Source organism: Rattus rattus, chromosome 7 (assembly GCF_011064425.1).
Source record: "Rattus rattus isolate New Zealand chromosome 7, Rrattus_CSIRO_v1, whole genome shotgun sequence".
In the NCBI taxonomy this organism is placed as follows: Eukaryota; Metazoa; Chordata; class Mammalia; order Rodentia; family Muridae; genus Rattus; species Rattus rattus.
Window position 1 is genome coordinate 49,539,056 of NC_046160.1, and position 6,340 is coordinate 49,545,395.

General features: G+C 39.3%; 1 pseudogene; it reads left to right on the forward strand.

Annotated features, from left to right (window-relative positions):
* LOC116906058 overlaps nt 1-3,009 on the forward strand; it is a 3,244-nt pseudogene extending 235 nt beyond the window's left edge.
* Nucleotides 3,010-6,340: the final 3,331 nt, after the last annotated feature.

The following is a 6,340-nucleotide window of genomic DNA, read 5'->3' on the forward strand; positions in this document are numbered from 1 at the left end:
CTGGTGCCCCTTTCTGGCCTGCAGGCATATACATCACAGAATGATATATACATAATAAATATCTTTAAAACAGAAAAACCCGAAGAATTCTTGAATTAAGAATGTTAGAAAAGGAGAAATAACTTCACAAATACAAGAGATGATGGTATCTCATTGAATATTAATCAATATCAAACAGGTGCCTAAAATGTTTGTGGTCTGTAAGAAGATCTTTTCAAAGGGGAAGCGGCTTTCACAAAAAAAGACAAGGTCATTAGTAAGGTATAACTTTTATCGTTGCCCTCATTTTGTGAAGTTTAGAGAAAATTGAACATTAAATAATAGTCACCATGCATATAAAAATGAAGTAATTCTAGCTAAAGATTTCATTTCATAGTCAAGTGAACATAACTTGTGAGTTACAACAAGTGGAATCTAAAACTTCAGGGAAATTTAAGAGGACTCAATGTTTGATCTCAGACCATGATAACTCTAGGTACTGTCCAAAACTGAAGAGAATTTCTACTATGAGGAAATATATCCGTGTGTGTGTGTGTGTGTGTGTGTGTGTGTGTGTGTGTATGTGTAATAGAAGGAATTATGTCAGAATTCATAAACCCATATGAATGAAAAGCATTCCAATCATATTGACTATACAACATAACATCATAAAAGGCTTCATATAAAGATATAATCTATTCTTTATCTTTGCCAATTTATAGCCAATTTGTAAGGAATATATTAGAACATGATTATCTGTTGCTTCACTAAAAATATTATGATATCATTTATAGGGGAATTTTATAGTTAATGTACTGTTACACTCAGCATTCCTCCTGGGTAAGTATAATATATACTTGGAAAATTTTTTGCAAACTGGTATACACTGAATCATAAACAATTACAAAAACAAAATATATCTGAATGAATGAATTTACTTAAGACACGTAATATATACTATATTCACAAAAATATGCATTATGAATATATTTATAAAATTTAATATTGCCAAATATATTATATGTATATGTTTTCTTGGTAACACATATTTAATTATAGTATATAAGCAGAAAGTAAAAGAAAGGACTTCAGAAGATCAACAGTTCACAAATGAACATAACCTAAGATTTATTGATGGGAATATATTATGTTTCCATTTCATTACAAATGTGAATCCACTCAATTGGGGAAGGATGTTAGAATTCGAGATTTATTTGCGATTTTCATTTGATGAGTAGGAAGTATCCTTCCACATCTTTTGCTAACTTTTTTGTTTGAAAACATATTTTATTGAAGTAGGGCGAATGGTTATTCCAGCTTTTTTTCATGAGACCACTTGCTTGAAATTATTTTCCGTGCCTTTTTGTTTCTTGAGGTAATGTTTGTATTTCTCTCACTGAGGTGTGTTTTCTTGTATTCAGTAAAATGTTGGGTTCTGTTTATATATTCCATCTATTAGCCTATATGTCTTTTATTAAAGTATTGAGTCCATTGATGTTGATAGGTATTAAAGACCAATGATTGTTGGTTCCTGTTATTTTTGTTGTTAGAGGTGCAATTATGTTTCAGTGATTCTCTCTTCTTTGGGTTTGTTGTGGATGATTAATTTCTAGTTTCTCTTGCAGGTTTTCCATGTGTTTGTGCATTTCTCTCTTCCCTTATCCTCTGTAGGTTAGATTATGGAAAGATATTGTTTAAATTTATTTTATTGGGCGCCAGTTTTGAACCGTAAGTTATAGTTTTGGAGTCGTAGGTTGTTTTCTGTATCACCGCGGATTGTAGAACGCGGATGACTGGCCCCTCTGCAGAGGAGCTGACTCTTCAAGTACAGCTTTACCTGCAAAATTTAGCCAGCACTGGCCTCCGGGCCAGCTCCTGAGGGGCAGACAAGCAGCCAAGAAAGCCTTGAAAAGCACACCTGAATCCAGAAACAAGAGAAAAATAAAATCAGGATGAAAATCAGTCTTCCTGCATTCTCCTGTGACGAGACTGAGACATTGTTGTCAGTGAGGAGCAGGCTGAGAAGGGATTCGGTAGTCACATCATCAAAACCAGGAGGAGGAAGCAAGAGACCATCCATGGAATCTCTCACCTCCCAGAATCATATGGAGATGAAAGGAAGAGACAGCACTACATTCCAAAATCAGGAAAATCAGAAAAATCAAGACCCCAGAGCTACTGAAAAGGCTCCTTCTCTGCCAGGAGCAAAGGCCAGAAGATGGGGAAATGCAGCTTCCTCAGAAATAGGGCTGAAAAACACACAAAAAAGAGACCTTGGAAAAAGATTCTATGCACGGATGGTTTTCTAAACTTGGGAATAAAAGTAAAAGAATTTCAGCCACTACACCAAACTCTTTAAGAGGTTTCATGAGGCTCATTTTGAGAAATGAATCCATTGATGAATATATGGTGAGAAAAAAGAAACACTTTAAAGAGCACGATTCACTTAATGAACTAAAGCTTGACAAAAAAGTAATCTCAGTTCCACCAAGAGAGACTTCACTCTGCACTCCCATGAGGCAGCGGTGCCTTACAGGCCACTCAAACAACTAAAATGAATGTCGTGCCCCCAGCTACTAAAGATAATGAACATAAGTGTCATTGGACCAAGACACCAGCCAGAAAGTCTCACATGTGACTGCACCTGGGAGCCAGAGGGCTAGGCTAGCTCAAGACACCAGTTAAAGACCACTGAGAGGGGAATTTTACCTTCGCAAGCATACTCCATTCGTTGATGACTGAAGCAACACAGACTCCAGGTTCTAGTAAGAAACCAATATTTGATCTCAAAGCAAGCTTGTCTCGTCCCCTCAACTACAAGCCACAGAAGGAAAGCTGGAAACCTTTGGGGCCAAGCTTTTCAAAGAGAATAATTCTCTGAATGAATGTGTGAGCAGAGTTACCCTGCACAGGAAAACTTGCTAAAACAACCTCCTCCAGACCAGGGAAGAAGAATCCATGAGACATGTGCAAGAACGAAGGAGAGAAAGAAAGCTTTTGGAAGTTCTCAAGAAACTTGGGTGTGACTAAACAGTGACCCTGCCTTTCCTCCTAACTCATTCTCCTTGTATGTTTTATACTTTCTTCTTCAATCAAAAAGCTCTTTTCTGTCATAATCTATAGTGCCTCCTTCAGTTATATCTGAGAATGTTGACATCAATTAAAATCCATAACTGAAGGATTTCACTTCTAATGTCCTGTACAACCTTAACTTTTAAAGACCTGTCCTTCTGGTGATCTTGCAGAGTTTTCATGTCAAGGCCTGATAGTCCCGCATGGCGGCGACCTGCACCTTTTCGCACAGAGTCCCTGAGCTGCAAGCTGAGTGCAGAAGCTCAGCCATGGAGAGAGTGAAGATGACGCCTCCCTAGAGGGAGGCTGGGAGGGCCACATTTTGTCGGTAGCCCGAAAATCTTATTAGTCTTATTGAAATCATATATTTTAGCTTGATAGGTAAAAGTTTTATTTATAAGAGCCTCTGTTCCACATTTCAGGTATTTGCTAACTGTCACTCATTATAATCCTAAACTAGAAAACCTCACGCCTCTTAACAGAAGCCATTGGCAAGGGCAAAGCCCTGTTGCATAGCACCCGGCCATCAGCCACACCTGCCCCTGAATTTGACTCCCGTCCCACCAAACAAAACCGAGAATGGCTGCCTTTAAGAAAAAACCTCCTGGCAGATTGAGATCTCACAGTAGAGAGGGAGTTGACCTTCTGACCTTGCTCGGCCCTGTAGAGACTCTGAGTTGTGTGTAATGATTGGCGCAATATTCATAAATAAAAATTTTCACTGTGATAAAAAAAATTATTTTTATTGTGCAACATCTTAGTTTCTCAATGTATGATGATTGATAATTTTGCTATGTAGTAGCCTTGTGCTGCCATTTTTATTCTTTTTAAGGTCTGTATGGCTTCTAAGATCTTCTGTTATATAGTCTCAGTTGGGAAGTCTGGTATAGTTCTAAGAGGTCTGGGTTTTATATGAACAAGGCTTTTTACCCTCATTGCTCTTTTAATATTTCTTTTATTTTTTTCGTATTTTTTTCCTTATATGATCAGGAATATGTTCTTTTTCTGGTTCAAACTTACTTGGGGCTCAGACTCTTTTATTGCTATTTTATTTATCACATTTCTAAAAGCATTCCGGGTTTGCCCCCCACAAACCCTCTATCCTGAGATCCCCCTCACCCTTGTTTCCACATGATGGGGCTGTCTCCTACACGCATCCATGCCTCACCAACCTAGCATTTCCTTGTATTTGGGATATGGAGTCTCCACAGGATGGAGGACTCCCCTTTTCATTGGTGACAGATAAGGGCATGCTCTGCTACATAAGCAGCTGGAGCCGTGGGTCCTCCCTCATCTTCTCTCTTTAGTTTGTGATTTGGTACCAAAGATCTGGGGTTCAATTGGTTAATATCATTGTTCTTCCTATGACTTTGCAAACCCCTTCAGCTACTTCATTCCTTCACCTAACTCTTCGACAGGGTCTGTAGAGCTCAGTCCCTCAATATTAAGGAGCATCCACATCTGTATTGACTAGCTCTCTGGTAGGGTCTTCTCAGGGTAGCCATACTAACCTCCTCATCTTACAAGTGCTTCTTGTCATGAGTAACAGTGTCTGAGTTTCGTGGTCTGCCAAAGGGATGAATTCTTATGTAAGAAGTGGACGGCCTTTCTTTCAGTCCATTCTCTACTTTTGTCCTCATGCTTTTAGATAGGTACAATCTCAGATAAAATTTTGAGATGGGTGGGTAAAAGCCATCTCAACCTGGGGCTGGTGAATAATCTCTGAACAGTAACTTCAAGCAGGATTTCTACCTTTTTTTTTTTTTTTTTTTTTTTTTTGGCTAATGTCTCCTGTTGGTCTTGGGAACTTTGCTTTTCTGGCATCTAGGAGTTTCTAACTCGCTAGGACCTAGTTTTCCATCCTCCACTGTTTCCACCTCTATTCACCCCTCAACCCTCTGGACTTCCCCACTCTCTCTCTCTTCCCACACCTGATCCTTCCCCCATTATTCTCTCCTTTCCTTACCTTTACAGGTCCCTTTCCCTCCCTATCCACTATTATTTGTTTCACCTTTTTTCATGTTTTTTTATTTTTAATTGATATATTTCTTTATTTACATTTTAAATGCTATACCTTTCCTGCTTCCCTGTCCAAGAACCCTCATTCCTCTCCTCCTCCATCAGGGTGCTCCTCCCATCCACCCCCCACACCTCGCTACTCCCCACACATCATTGCACTGAGGTCCAACTTTGGCAACCAAGCGCTTCTTTCCACTGTGCCCCAACAAGGCTATTCTCTGCTACATATGCAGTTGGAGCCATGGGTGAGTCCATGTATAGTCTTTAGTTAGTGGTTTGCTCCTGGAAGCTCTGGTTTGTTACATTGTTCTTCCTTATGGGGTTGAAAGCTCCTTTCAGCTCTTTCAATCCTTCCTCTAATTCCCTCAAAGTGTGTCCCAATCTTAGTTCGGTGGTTTGTCACTAGCATTTGACTTGTTTTGGACATGCTCTGGTTTTGTCTCTCATGAGATGTCTATCCAGTCCTTTCATGTACTTCTTTTAGCTTCATCAATCTTATCTAGTTTGGTGGTTACATATATGGGACCACATGTGGGCAGGCTCTGAATGGCCTTTCCTTCAGTCTCTGCTTAACCTCTTACCTCCATGTCCCTCTTTTATGTTTATTTTTTTCCCACTTTTAAGGAGTAGTAGAAGTGATCCCATTTTGTTTCATCCTCTTCTGAGCTTTCTGTAGGTCTGCTTGATTGCATCTGATAATTTGAGCTTTTGTCTAATATCCAATTATCAATGAGTGCATACCATGGTGTTTTTTCTGTGATTGGGCAACCTCACTCATGAAGATATTTTCTAGTTCATTTCCATTTGCCTATGAATTTCATGGAGTCATTGTTTTTGATAGCTGAGTAGTACTCCGTTGTGTAGGTGCACCACATTTTCTGCATCCATTGCTCTGTTGAAGGACATCTGGGTTCTTCCCAACTTCTGGCTATTATAGAGGAACATGTGTCCTTGTTATATGTTGGAGCATCTTTGGATATATGCCCAGGAGTGGAATAGCTAGGTCTTCAGGTAGTATTATGTCCAATTTTCTAAGGAACCTCCAGTCTGATATCCATAGTGGTTGTACCAGGTTGCAATCCCACCAACAATGGAGGAGTGTTCCTCTTTCTCCACATCCTCACCAGCATCTGCTGTCACCTGAGTTTTTTATCTTAGCCATGATGACTGTTGTGAGGTGAAATCTCAGGGTTGTTTTGATTTGCATTTCCCTTATGACTAACGATGTTGAACATTTCTTTTAGGTGCTTTTGGCAGAATTGGAATATTT